The following is a 15,893-nucleotide window of genomic DNA, read 5'->3' as shown; positions in this document are numbered from 1 at the left end:
TGTGCAGAGAAATTCTGTGACACTGAAAAGCCAGTGCAGACATCTCTGAGAGCAGCAGGAACAGAGTGAAGCCAAAATGACCTACCAGGTGCTACTACTAGCAGCAAAAACAGAGACAAATAATAACTTTTCTGAAGCACATAATATATGCTGGGAAAGATTAGAAAATATATACTAATACTCACAAAGTCACTCTGATAATTTTTTGCTACATATTGAAAAAGGCAAAGTTCAGCCTGTGACAGCACTGTCATTGAATCTGAAAATAATAATTTTTTGCTCAGTGATGCTCATGAATAGATGGGATGTCACAAAAGTGAGTGCTATTTAAGATTACATAGATTATTGTAAGTATTCAAACATTTTCTTTTGCTTTCAATGCTTTCTTCAGTTTAACCTCATAATTTCACAAAAAAAAGGCATGCTCTGGAGTAGAGCTACAGGAATAATGGTGAGCTTAGCTGCTTGCAACACCAGTGATGTAAAATTTTATGCTCAACAGCAGTATGAAAAATGTAATGTTCTTTTTTCTTTTTTTCTTTTTCTTTTTCTTTTTCTTTTTCTTTTTCTTTTTCTTTTTCTTTTTCTTTTTCTTTTTCTTTTTCTTTTTCTTTTTCTTTTTCTTTTTCTTTTTCTTTTTCTTTTTCTTTTTCTTTTTCTTTTTCTTTTTCTTTTTTTTCTTTCTTTTTCTTTTTCCTTTGCTATTGCTTTTGCTTTTGCTTTTTTTTTTTTTTAATTGGATACAATTTATTTTAAGTGGAATACAGGGGGAACGGACCTCATGGTGGCCAGATTCTCGTGTTGACTCTAGAATGAGTTTCCTAGTGCCATTGTCAGAGGCAAAACACTCCTGGCAGTGGATCAAGGTGAAATCCAATAGACAATTACTTACAATCTTAAGCCTAGGATAAATCTCATTCCTACTGCTTATCCTGTTGCAGTGGGCAGGCAGGAATTTTTCTTTTTCTTTCTTTCTTTCTTTCTTTCTTTCTTTCTTTCTTTCTTTCTTTCTTTCTTTCTTTCTTTCTTTCTTTCTTTCTTTCTTTCTTTCTTCCTTTCTTTCTTTCTTCCTTTCTTGTCTTTTCTTTCTTTTCTTTCTTTTCTTTCTTTTCTTTCTTTTCTTTCTTTTCTTCCAATTTTTTTTCTTTTTCTTTTTTTTCCTTTTTTTTAAATTTTTTTTCCTGTTTTTTTCTTTTTTTTTTGGTCATGAGAATGTGGTACATTATGGTTATTTGGAGTCTCCAGTGATGAAAGCAGTAAAATGCAAACTAAAACTGCAAATATTCCCAAACAACATAACTACTGTCAAGCAAAGTCCGAGAGTTCAATGTACATTTTAAGAACCTTTATCATCTCTCCAAACACCAGCCCATTATGCCAGAAAAGTTATTTTAAAAGGCTTCTCTGCCCTGGATAGCAAAGTGACAAATGACAATAGATTTGGAAAAAGAAGTGGTGGCTCAGTCAGAAATTCAAGACCACTAGTGTGAAAGTGGTAACAAAGAACAGCTGAAAAGTTTAGCTGGGAAACTAAAAATAATCTTTTAATTGCACAATAACTTGAAAGGTAACAAGGGATGTAGAGGAGAAGGCAAATCCCACAGTTGCAAATATCAGCTGAGAGTTTGTGAAAATAAACAATTACTTGTGCTGTGTAGGAAAGCAAAATCACAGACTTGAAGTCTCCTGTCTGGGAAAAACAAAATGTCTTTCAGCTGAAAGACACTGAGAGAAACAACAGTGAGAAAATAATCAGGCAAGACAGAAAAGTCTAATTATGATAGATCATGACCACTTTTATAAGGTTCCTAAGGTGGGAGAGGGCAGAGCACTAAAAAAATGCACATGCTCAAACCAGAATTAAGTTTGACAAGATATCTGGAGTTCACTGGCAGAAAGACATCCAAGTGAACAGAAGGGATTTCTATTACCACTGGGAGATATTTAACCCAAGTATATTTAGCTGAAATTTCTTTTTCATCTGCTCTCTCTGTACAAAATACCTGACAGTGCTTGCAGGAATTCATGCTCTGCCCAAACCTGAGTGGCCAGAGGAGCAGAGCTGCCTCTGGATGGGAGTGCACCACAGGACAGCTCCAACCCTTCTCATCCCCTCCAGACTAAGAAAGCAGCCCTTGGAGTAAAATGAATCCTTTTACACAAAATATTGCTATAAATGAGATTGTACTAATAGCATCTCATCAGACATTTCTAATTAACTATATAAATTAAAAAGCAACCATTCCTTCACAATTAAAAAATTATGAGGCCAAGATTCTAACACACAGAGAAGCTGCTAGTCAAATTGTAAACCTTGGAAAATATGATTATGCCATCAAAACAACAGTAAAAAATCTGTAACTATTAAATAATAAACAATTCTTCTATAATTGCAAATATTAGCAACAATAAGAGACTGCATTAAGTAAAGAGCTAAGAGAACAGGTATTACAACCCCTGCTGTTTCTGCAAACATTTTCAGTAGCTCAAGGAGCAATGGAATGAGGCCAAAGGGAATGAGTTTCTAGAAGCTATTTACTGACAATAAACTAGCAAAGGAATAGGGAATTCTAGTTACACTGCAAGCTGTTAAAGTGGTTTTTTTCTCTTTCTCTCTTCTCCCCCAAATGGCTGTTCAGTATGAAAAATGACTCTCTGTCAGCAGACATTCTTTACAACACACCCTGATCAGCATCCTTCATTGTTTTATAGAGACAAACAGGCAATAAGTAACAAAGCATTTCACGTACATGGAGTTAAAAATGCAGAAACAACGTTTTGCCATGTGGCAACAGAAACCAAAGAACAAATCTGGACCCACCCTGTAAAACCAATCAGCAATGAGCAGTCTGCTCTGAACTATTCCTAGATTCAACTCCCTTCAAGTGGAGTTGTGCAAAATTATTTATAGACTAAAACAAATTTTGAGTTGATTGAGCCAGTGACTATTGTTACTATAAACACTAATTATTCCTACAACTGTCCAGTATAAGCACTATTTCTTGGCTGTATATGATAAACAGGGAATGGTGATCACCTTTTTTTAATATTCTGTTTTCCTCCCCTAATGAAAGAGCCATAAAAACTTATTCTGTCTGTTTAAACCTTATTAAATAAGCATCCTGCAAACAATTTCTAAAGGTTTATTTTTTTAATTGAAAAAAATACTTCTCCGAAATTAAAACATTTTACAATACAACATCAAGTGTTACAAAATGTTTAAATCAAAATAACATGAAATGCAGTTTGTTGAAAGTTTTTTTTTAATTTTTCTTTATATTTTCTAATAAAAAAATTCATGCACTTTCCATGATATTTTGTTTCCTCATAATAAAATCTTCAATAATGCAAATCTTGCACCATTCCTGAATTAAAATTTGACCGAATGCCTTTCTATGATATTTAAACAATTCAGTCTTTCAGTGATAAACAGTAACCAGCCTCCATCATAAGCCTCTAAAACACTCAGAGTTGTGGGTTTAGTGATGTCTCAACAGATTCCCAAATCCTTGTGCAAGATAGGTGCTGACTTTCCATTTTTTGTGTAATTTATTCCATTCTTGAACAAGGATTAAACAAGGTGAATGCCTTGGGGCTGGCAGAGTGACTATGGAGCCATGAACTATGAAGTTCCCACTTCCAGCACAATGCAGTGTCTGACTTGTATGTGCTAGCAGCCCTTCCCCAGGCTGCTGCAGGCAGCTGGTGTGCATTCAGGTTTCCTGAGAGGCCAGGGAATCACCATCTTCTGCTTCTGCACACTGTGGCTTTAACACCAGGACACGGAGCAAATACACATCCTTCTACCCTTGCTTCCCCTTCTGCAACTCAAGCCTTCTTGGCCACCACTAGCAGACACTTTAATTTTATTTTTTTTTTCTTGGTCACCAGCCACCCCACCTATTGAATATTGTTATTCCTTCTGGCTATTTTTGGATGTTTTTTTCCTTCTCTCGTCATAATCAGTTTGAGATTTCCTGTCAGATTAAATTGTGGGAGGGTTTGCTTCAGAAGAGGAAAAAAAAAAGAAGTTTTATAGTATATTTTTTCCCCTCAAATGAACAGGAAAAAAAATCAATTATTAGCTAACAGTATACAACATGGAGAATCTTTATTAGTCAGTATACAACAAATGGAGAATCTTTATTAGTCACCACTGGGGAGGGACATATTCTCTTTGCAGGACAGCAAATTCAAATATAATAACTACAAAAACATGAGAAGGACTGAAACTCTGCATGGAGAGAAAGGTACTTAGTCTGCTTTCCAACTTTCTTATTCTCCATCTTCCCATTAGAGACTTTCATTAAAGAATACGTGTTCTGGATGGAGAAAAATCTCCTTTACACCTTGTGGGAAGATTCTATTTGTATCAGTTTACTGTCAACACCTTCTTACCAGAGCCCTTCTTCCACTAGCTAGTTTTCTCACAGACTAAAGACTTCCAGTACCCTATTAACCACAGGAGGGAATAGCCATGGGCATTTTTGTCTGTATATAAGTTCACTGTTCACTGTGTCATATAAGTTCACTAATGTGAGGCAGACAGAAATACAAAAAAAAAAAGGTATATCTTGCATTGGAAGAGCATCTTTTCATCCCTTTGAAAAAGTGTTCTACTGGAATAAAGGTTTTCCTTTACTAAATCCTTTTACTTAAGAAGATTTGCTGTATCCTAACCAGTGAAGCAATACCAGAGTGCCAAAGACAACCAAAATTATTCCTGCCAAGCTGAGTGCCAAGTGTTGAAATTAGACTGGCTCAGAGGGAAAGAAGTGTCAGGACACCAAATGTGTTGTGCTGAGGTCTCTGATGGCAGATTCACATCCCACAGGTGGGCACAGCCCCTTGCACACCTCCCCACCACATCTTGCTCCTCCTGCCCTTTCCTCTCTGGGTCCTGACTCTGAGCTCTGCCCTGCTGAGCCTCCCTGCCCCAGCATTTCCCTTTGCACACACCTTGTGCCACCCTGCACTGCCCAGCCTGTCCTCCCCTGCCATGAGTGTCCTCCCTGCCTCCATTTCCATTCCTCAAACCCTCAGATTTCTTCTCTGAGTCCTCACCCCTTCCCTTCCCACCTGTGGACATGGGGTTTGTATTCTTGGCACACCAGTGGCTATAAACCCTATTTTTCACCAGATTCCAGCTCATCACAGGTTATAAGTACAGAACCAGAGCACATTATTCAACAAAGCATACTAGTTCTGGCTGCTTTCCAGCATATAAAAATACTAATTTCCAGTAAATTATATATGCTTGTAGGAAAGGTACAACACCCTGTTGGGAATCCAATATGGCTTCTCTCTATATAATTTTCTCCATGCCTGCAATAAATTGCATTGTGTGAAAATATATAGAGCTCTCCAGTATTTTGATATAAATCTACCTGAAGAAAGCTAACACACATTTGAGAACATGTATACCAGCTGCATATAGCACAGAACTACTTCCACTTTGGGGTAAAAAGAACATAATTAAAGAGATTAAAACAGTGGTCGCTTGCTCCTTAGAATTCAGAATGAGAAATTAAAATTATAAGAGTAAAGAAACAGATTAAAACTTTAATTATATGCTTCCAAATTTATTTGTGCTTGCTTACTCTGTAAATGTATTTTCTACAAGAAATGTGATACTCTGATGCAAATGTTTGTGGGAGGGCTCCAGAAGTGAGTTGGGTGAAGTGAGTTGGGTTTTGCCAATTTTAGTATATGCAGTTTCAGCCTTCATATTTGCTGACCTTTATTTTCATCAACTACTGCTGGTGATGTACAAACTTGCTTTACCTTTACTTAAATTCCATAGAATGAGTACATGAAGAGTGACAAACATTGTCAGAAATGTAAGTCCTCCAGAAAAATTTCAGTGTGGGAGTTTGCTAACACGAATGTTCTGCTAATAGATGTCACTGCTTCTGTCTAGCAATAGTTTACATGTTTTCTGGTTTGTGTTTGATGGGGAATAAAGATATGAAATTTGCTACCAATAGCACCTGTTATTAACAGTAGTGTGTCTCTGGAAAGTGCTGGCAATTTTTCTGTCAGCATTTTCTGACACAGGTATCCCTGTGAGCAACTCTGCAGTACAGTCTGCAGTTATGCATACTATATTTTCATTCTTGGAAACAACCTCTAATGTCAGAATTTACATAGCTTTGTTGCAAAATTTACAGAGGCAATTTAGCCTCATTGTTTTTAAAGCCCTTCTAGATGCAGCAGTTCTTCACAGTTTGCAGGTCTCTCCTCTCCCCAATGACAGTACAAACCTACCTTGCAAAAATACAGTCACACCTGCTGAAGCCACAGCATCTATGTCCACTGATTAAAACTCCTTGGGAAAAAAGCCAGAGTTCTTCTCAGCTGCAGGATGCCAAGATGAAAGTCTTGACAAAGAAGATACAACCTGCAATTCTCAGTTCCTGCTCCCTTCAACAAGAGAAAATGTACTGTGAGATCCACAGGCATGGTTTTCCACTGGTGTCTTGGGGTGCCATTGAAGCTCCTTTCACCTCCCTGGGAAAATCTGGGTCTGTAGCTAGTCTGTAATGTCCTGTGATTAAACTGATTGTTCAGCCTCACTCTCTCTTTCCTCTGCTTATATCTAATAACCTGTTCTCAGGCTGAGTCAGGAGCTCTCAATGCACCATGTGCATGAAGTATTATCATCTTAGCCATATGTACACATACAAGTTCCCACATGAGCCAGGGGTCCTGCTCCCTGGATGGGACTGCACTGGTTTCCACCACAGCTTCTGCTCATTACTCCTTTTTGCCACATAGATGTACTCTCAGTGCTGGTGAATGATTAATGTGATAAAAAGGAGAGCATCCTTGTGGGAATTATTTCCTTGAAAACATGAAATCATTCAATAATACTTTGACAAGGCTCCATCACAAACACTTCCCATCTCTCTCCTCATAATATTAGTGCTAAAAGCAAGCCAAAAACATTCTGACAATATTTCTCTGTTCAGAAATAGCAGTTCAAGCCTGATCAATCATCCTGTGTGCAGTGGTCAGCTGCATGTGAAGATGTGGGTACTCACCTTGGCAGTGTGTGTTATCATCCCCTGCCTTGCTAATGGGCTTCCTACCACTTCTGCTTGCTGGGTGGCCTCAGAGGCTGGCAGGGACCATGTCCATCCCAGGAACAGGCTGACAGGTGCTCTTCAGTTATCTCAAGACAGGCAGCCCCAAGCACCAGAGCAGCCCACCTGGCATCAGCACTCCCAGGTACTTCCAAACAGGTTTTTGCTGTCCAGAGAAGGAAAAGATGGGATTTCCTACATCTCATTCAGCCAGTCTTGCAATCTGGATATTACTGGGAATTTTCTTGTGCCTCCAAGGGGCAAGTTCTGACTAGGAGCAACCCAAACAGACTGAAGACCTGGTAGAAAAAGAGATGCTGTATTTTCCTGAACTGTGTTATTCCCTTTTCTGAAAAACCTCAATTACTCTGGTTTGAAATGAGATAGTAGCTCAAGTGCTTGAATATTCTTGCAGAAGGGAAGTTTGTTTCCCACCATTCTCTGTAAAAAGACAGCAAAATAGTAAATTGTGGTCTCACAGGTCTGAGGTCTTTCAACAAAATTATTTTCAAGGGAAATACCTTTCTCATGTCTTTCTAAATGATATTGTTGTTTTCTCTTGTAAAGTCAAACATCCAAAACATTTTTAGTTTTGCCTCTGTCCTATCAGGTTTCCTGGACAATGTGTTTCATCTGGTTTTCCCCTTCCTGAGCTGGGCATCTTCTTCCATATCTTCCATGTTTTGGACCAAAAGTTTTAGTACCTGAGGGGCCTGGCAGGTGCTCTCCATGCAGGGAAACCTGGCACTGCTGGCACTTATTCACCTGTCTCATGACAGGAGCATTCATACTCTGGCACTTCCATGGTGCAGAATCACTTTTGATGTCGTGGTTGCTGCCATGGACGTGGAGCTGCTGGCCCTGTGAGTCACTGCAATCACACCAACCCCCTGTCCATGGGGTCCATTATTATTAGGGTCCATTATTAGGGTCCTTTATTACCCTATTTATCAGCCACCTTTGCTTCATTAGCTTCTCCTCACAAAGGTTGATGCCAGACACAAAATGTCAGGCTCATTGTGGGCTGCTGTGCACCTACCAGTGAATAAAAGGGGAAGGTTGTCCTGCCAGTCCAAGTGCTCCAGCCAGGCTGGACACAGCCATGGGCCCTGCAGACAGCAGGGAGGGAAGGCTGTGAATGAACCAAGACTGCCTGGTGCCCAAGAATTTGGTTATTTAAATGTCCAGTTTTGGCTCCTCTAAAACACTTAAATCTTTACCCCCTTTACAAAGTCATATTTCTTTTCCACTGCAAGCAATCTCCCACATTTTGTTCACCAGTCTTATAGCCAATTTACCTTTCTAACCACCTTCAAATACCAGATTGTCACCTTTTGTCATAAACATTAATTATTCAGGCAAAACAAATAAAACCTTCTGGGATTTGGGGCTTTTTTTTTTCTTATTTTTTCCTTCCATCTGGCCAAAGTGATAGAATAGCCTGTTTCTATGCAGCCCCTAACTGAAATATATAAGAAACCAATCTTCCTCCTGGGATGAAGTCAAAATATGCAGTGTCTATAGTGAGGCCACCCATGTTTTCCTGGAAAAGCTTTTTGCTGTTACTGAAAGAAAGCTGACAAGGAACGGTTCTAAAACCTTCAGTGTCCACTCAGAATAAAAGTATTTTAAAGACATTTTCTTAGGACTGCCCTGGCACTGATGGCTCAGAGAAATACTGTTAAAAAAACAGCTGAAACAGTTGTTGTTACAGTAAACATGAATTAAGTTTAATAGCCTTCTGCCCTCCATTTCAGGCCTCAAGTGCTCTCAAAAGGTCAATAAAACATCCCCTTTATTATAGTCTGTCAAATAATGCAGACAATGCAGGTGAAAGGTTGTCAAATAAATGCAGAGAAATGTTGTGCAAAGCAAATACACAGGAACAAACCAAAGGCACATGGCCAAAGGCATCTGGGAGGCTTTTCTTCCCCACTACCAGGCCAAGCTGCCATGGTTCCTCCTGCCCTGGTGATGGAGTTGTGCTCTCAGACTCTCCCACAGCTACAGCACACACAGCTGGGCTCCACACCACAGCCACAGGCCAGTGCCAGCACTGCCTAGGCAATGCCTGTGGCTAGCATGGTGGTAATTAAAGGAATCTGTCAGCTGTGGATGGGGCAGGATCACAGGATAGCCAGGCTGGAAGGGGCTGGAAGGAGATCTCTAGTCCAACCTCCTGCTCAAAATCAAGGTCCCTCTGCAGGAGCTGCCTTCCAACAGCTCTCCCTAGTTTTGTCTTATCAAAATCTGCTTAGTATCCCTTCCAGTCTGGCATCTAAGTCATTTATGAAGATGTTGAAAAGCACAGGACCTAATCCATTAAAATTATAATTTCTTCATTTTATATGTGTAAGATGTTCTTTCTTTTTGCATATGAATAGGATTATGACTTTAACCCCACTGTCTATCATTCTTCTACTGTGCAACACTGTGAAAAACATCTCAGTTTCTCATGATGTGTTCTTTCTCCAGGCTGAGCAAACCTTGGACTCACAGCCTCTCCTCACAAGCCAAATATTCCAACTCCCTTTGTTGAACTCCCAGGTTTGTTTGTACCTGCCTGATATTGAAGGGCCCCATACTGTCCTTAGTAATCAGATGTGGTCTAGAGAGTGCTGAGCAGAGGGTTTCACATTCCCTGTGCTGCTGGTGGTGTAGCCCAGGGTGCTGTGGATCCCTGACACTGACAGAGCATGGGGACCTGAGCAGCTCCTCCCTGCCACATCCTGCAGGACTGTGTCAGCAGAGCTGCTCCTGCACAGTCAATCCATAGGATGTAGCATTATGGTGGGGGTTTAATCCCAGCTGCTGGGTTTTCCATCTGTCCATGCTGAAGTGCATGAGGTTCCCCCAGGTCATTCCTCCAAGTGTTCCTGTCCCACCCTGCTCCAGGTTATTGATAAAGAGCTGAACAGGACAGGTCCCAGGATACACTCCTGCAGTGCTTCACTTCTACACATTCTACTTCACTCACACAGGTTTTTACCAAGCTAGTTTTCCATCAGTTCAGGCTGTAAAGCCTTAGTTTCAATAAAGAAATACCATGAGAGCCTCCTTTGGAAAAGAGTCTCCTTTAAGTCTCTTACTAAGCTCATTCTAAACAACATTCTCTGTTTCCCCCTGGTCCACAATCCAGTCACTTTGTCATAGCAGGCAAAGTCTGCACTTGGTGCATCTGTGATGACTGCTCCCAGATAAAACAGCCCCAAGAGGACACATTCCATGATGTATCTAAGAATCAAAAGGAGGATGATAAATCTGGATTGGCCACAGGATTTTCTTTTTGATCTGTTTTTAAGATGAGAATAATATTTGACGTTTTCAGGGTCTTTAGAGGGGGAAAGAATTTATAGAAAGCACTGCAAGAGTCTGACTGCCTTCTGGAATGATTATGTGGAGAACAACTCTTGGCAAATTGCTCTCTCCAACTGCTCCACACAGAGTCTGTCTGGATCCCTCAGCTGAGCTTTCCTCCATCCAAACTCCACTAAACTTGTCATTGCATTGCTTGTAAGAAGCTGAGTAGATCTAATGAAAATACAAGCAAAGTAATTGATTAAATACATCCACTTAAGCCTCACAGATACAGCTTTGGGGATGATTCAATTTGTTGTGTAAGCTAGTATTTGAGATAACTATTTCACAAAGACTTGTACTTTTGTTTCAATTTGATGAACCAGAAACTACTTATTGGAAAATTATGCCAAGAACTTTTTCATCAGACTGATTTTAACAGGATTTTATTAGGAAGCAGTAGAAAAAGAGGTCCAATAAAGCAGAGGGTGTTGTAAAATCATGGATTTAAACTGTTCTAAACGAATTGATAGAATTTTTCTACCAAGGCAGTGGTAGAATGATAAATGAGTAAAAAAATCAAATAGTCAGCAGCCTTCAAGAAAAAAAAAAAGTAACAATATAGTGATTTAAACTGTACATAGAGTAATAAGTATGCATTTGAAGTGGCTGGGGAAATTCTGCCTCTCTTTTATGACAGTGTAGTATTTCCAAGCATTCCCTTTCTTGTGAAAAGGCATTTTTTCTGAATTACTGCATGAGCAACTCCTGGGATATGAGTAGAAGGGTCTATGATTCAGCAGAAATGTTCAGGCTATATAGGAATAAATGCAACAAAAAGCTGACTTTCATCCAGCAGGCCTGCTTTGATTTCACCATAAACTGCAACTCTTGTACAAGTAAAAACACCCTCCTTCCTCCTCCTGCCTCTTCCACTAATATCATTGTCTGAGAGATTTCATTTGCCAAAATACTCAGAACCATGCCCAGAAGCCCTACAGACTTTTAAAAATCTGACACAAACCAAATTCCCAAAAGCTGCTCTTCCTGACACAGCTCTCTCTGGGTCACCAACACAGTTCCCTTTACAGAAGGAACAGATCATCCTCAGTCTATATTTTCCCCAGGAGTCCAGGCCTTTTCTCAGCTCAACCATATTGCACCATGCATATGTTGCAAATGCTTTTCACTGTTTTCTCCTTCCATAACATCACTGGACTTTGGCAAATAAAATCTATTGAAAAGTAATCAAAGTTCATATGAAGGATGAAATGTGGAATCAAACTAAAGAACAAAGGTTGTACTTACTTGATTGCATTACAGGCAGTAGGACATAAAATATTAGTTTCTAAATTAGCCAGGACAGGGAAAGCTCTTAGATTTCTACCCTGGAAAACCCTTTGGAGTTACCATTTTATTAAGGTATTCTGTGTGTATTTTGGAAAACCAGATGAGGTTGTACAGCCAGAGCTAAAATTGTCCTTCAAACCACTCTGTCAACAATCTGCAAAGCAGAGGTGCACAAATTTCTTTCCTGACTGATTCTCTCTCTCTTTGGGCATTTCAAGCCACATGCCCCTATAAAACCAGGCAAAGCCTAGTATATTAGGATGTATATTAGGATGTATATTAGGATGCATATTAGGATGTATATTGGTATATTAAGATGATCATGGGTTGAAACACATGCACCTGCCAGAAATTCCTCTTAGTAATTTTCTACAGAAGAGAGCAAAGGCAGTTTCTGTAATTTAAGTGACTTGAAGCCAGTATGAAGTTGATGATTTTTCAGACTCCAAAGAGAGTTAAATTGAATTGGGTGATACCCATTATTGAGGAACATGATAACCCAGTAATTCCAAGTCCCTCATATAAAGATTTCATCAACACAGTTAACACTAGAAGAAACTGTCAGGCAAAACTTCAATGGAAAATACTTCTATTTATCCTAATTCAATGAAAAAATTTAGTTTTTAATCGAGGAGTTAGAATAGAAAGTGACAAAACAATAAACCACTTAATTTGCTAGATTGGAAAACACTGAAAATATCCAGAATCATTCACTTGCCTGAAAAAAAATAGCATATGTGTTCCAAAATCCTATTTTCAAAGCCAGTTTTCTCTGAAGTTTTTAAAAAATACACAAACAATTGACATATTTGACTTCTTGCCATGATGTTATCAAGATTCCCAAAGACTAGAAAGTTTCCACAGCTAGAAAGAAAATCCAGTTGCACTGACCAAAAAAGAAAAGGCCAGAGAAATGGATGATTATATAAATATCCCACTATGAGACAAACTGTGTAAGGTTAGGGAGAAATATACTCAGCTAAAACTTTTCTTTGCATTTCCAAAATATCCATTCATCTGCTTTGAAGCATCTGCTGTTGCTCATTATTAGAGACAGAATTCCAACCTATATGGTTTATATTCTCATCAGCACTTCAACTCTAATGTGCATTCAAATATTTCATTACTTTTTTTTCTGTAGAGACATTAAAACTTTACAGCAATATTTATTAACAAATACTTTTGACAAGCTACTTGGCATTACAGGATGAAAAGTGAGAAGTGCTCCCTCCTACTGTCAGGATCCCTTCATGTGATGCATCAAAGGAAGAGACACATTATACATATGTTATTCTCATGTTGAAAAAAAATAAGCTTATTAATAAAACTTAGTTTATTATCTCAATAACAAACTAGAATAACTCAATTAAATGGCTACTGAATTCATCTAAAATAATTCTGCAAATGGAAATGCTTATAACTGGAAAACCCTTTTGTTACTCCTTACTGGGTGACTGCAGCTGCAGATAGAACACCTCACTGTATCTCAGTCTGGAGTCCCAGCAATCCACTGCCCATACCACTGGGAATAAAACAGTGCACCTGGATTAATGCCATCAGGTACTGTAGCTGTCTCTAGTATGTAAAGTCTCCTATGTGACTGGAGCATAAATTCTCATAACTAAAGAAAAGCCAAATACATCTTTCACAAGAAAAGGTTCATAATATTTTGACCTCGGTGCTGACAGGAAGTATTTCAGTAATAAGGACCTATGTTTTTCTCTGTGGGCCATAATCATGACTCACAGTAATTTTGATCCTTGTTGAGGCACCCAAAATCCTTCAGTAATTTCATACTTAATGAGACCAATTTAAGAGTAGCAGGAGCACTTAGGAATGGTGAATCTGAGTTCCTCTGGCAAAGAGGAAATGTTCATGTGTTACATTCTGAATCATACAGGAAAGTTTAAAGAAACATGGACAAACTGCAAAGATCCTTTCATAGATTATTTTAATAGTAACAAAAAAAGTTTAAACTGAGAGAATTTAAAACACAGGTCTAGTCTGAAACATGGGCTGTATGAATTAATCATCAAACAGAGCCTATAAAGAGTTGATCAGCAGATTTAGTAACTGGTCTTCCCAGTGTAAAATAACCCAGTTTGCCCAAGGTTGGTTTCTAAATTAGCTATTACTAAGCAGGAAAGAATCTTAAAATTATTGTTTTCTGAACTCTACACCCATTAACTTCATGCTCAGTGACTGGTAAATAGAAGAGTAGGAATGATAAAGAAATACATATAGAATGAAACTCAAAGCATCATTGTGTTACTGCAGTGTGCCCATATCTTAAATGTTGCATGAAGTTCTTGGCAAACCTCTTCTAAAAACTTAGTAGTGGAGTTAAAAAAGGACAGAGAAAGGCAACAAAGACTATCAGATTTGTGGAATGCATTCTACATTTTATGAAAGTGTACATATGAGGATTTTATGGTTTTAAAAAGTCAGTGAAGAGGATATGATGTTGCCTAATTGAATTAGGAATTCTAGGGAGAAGGGCATTTACTGTTCCCCAGAGTACACAGAAAAAATTGGAAATCAGCCCTTGCAAAACCATCAGGTGGCAAATTTAAAATAAGAACTGCATTTTTCATATTAATCTATTTAAATTGGAAGCACATTACCACTGACTTTTCACAGAATTTCTCAGTCATAGCATAAATAGTTCAAAATATATAAAACAAATTTACAGAAGTTAAGGTCATTAGTAGCTTTTGAAAACAGTATTTTAAATGCTATCTCAAGCTCAAGCAGGTCTTTAAGTGATGATTGCCTAAATACATTTTTAAAACATATAAAGGTCACCTCATCATTATTGAAGTGCTGTGATCTGATAATGTGCTCTAAAAGTGTGAGTTTTATTGATCTTCTCATCCCAAAGATACATATTAATCACTATTCATGACAACACTGAGTTAGTTCTGAGCCTACACAGGTAGCTGGAGAACTTTAATGTGAAAAATGGAGACAGTTCCTCAATAAAACAGTATCTTATTTATTAAGCCTCTTCATGCACTCACTTGGAGCCCCTAGTCATATATTATGTATTACATGTGCTTTTAATAGTGAGATTGAGGGAGTAGATTTTAGTTCAAAAGAGATTTGCAAACTCTCTATGAGAAAAGAAACAAAAAAAGCCAACACAGCAACAACAACAACAAAAAACAAACCAAACCAAACCAACATAAAAACCACAACAAAAAAAAACATTCTACCCAAAAAGCACACAGGAAAAGGTCACAGTCTTAGATATTTCTGTTGAACAAACTAACCATATACATAGTTCCACATTTTTTGTGCAAAGGTCATAGTTTCTTTACCAAAATGTTAAGTACAGTGATAGCTATTAATGCCAACTTTATAAGTTTGGGGTTTTTTTCACTACTTTCTGATGATGTCACTCCTGTAATGAATTTACAAAAGCTTATTCCTGGGAAAAATTTTAAGCTTCATTGATAGATTTTTCTCTCTTTACTTGAAGGAAATCCAGTCTTTTTTCATGGGAAAAAAAAATAAAGCATCTCACTAATATAGTTCTATTCTACCTCTGCAGTTGGAGCTGTTTTTACGAAACAAAAGGACTCATTCTCCAGGCACGATACAGCATCCTGAAATACAATTTAAACACATGCTTATCTAGAAAATAAAAAAAAATATTGGAAGAAAGTTGTATGTATTTCATTTTAAAAAACACACAATCTTAGAATCACAGCAACTGTTTATCAAGTAGGTTCAGCTAGAGCCTGTTGCCCAGTACCTTATGCAGATTTTGAATATCTCCAAGGATGAAGACCTTACTGACTTTCTGGACAACTTGTGCCAGTGCTTGATCACCTTCAGCAAAGCAAGTTTTCTCTTATGTTGTAACCATTGTCCTTTGCTCCCATTTGTGACCACTGCCTCTAGTCCTGTCACTGGGCACCACTGAGAAGGGGATCTCTTTGTCTCCTCTACTCTCCTCCATCAGTATCTACAGAGATGGTGAAACAGCCCTGAGCCTTTCCTTCCCTGCTGTCTCACCCTCTCTTTGCACATCAGGTGCTGCAGTCCCTTGATAATATTTGTGCCCCTTTGCTGAACTTGTTCCAGGGTGTCCATGTCTTCCTGGTAGTGAGGAGCCAAAACTGGAGTTAGGACCACAGGTTTCTTCCTCTAGTGCAG

The sequence above is a fragment of the Oenanthe melanoleuca genome, chromosome 2, assembly GCF_029582105.1.
Source record: "Oenanthe melanoleuca isolate GR-GAL-2019-014 chromosome 2, OMel1.0, whole genome shotgun sequence".
NCBI classification, from domain to species: Eukaryota; Metazoa; Chordata; class Aves; order Passeriformes; family Muscicapidae; genus Oenanthe; species Oenanthe melanoleuca.
Note: the sequence above shows the minus strand (reverse complement) of the source record.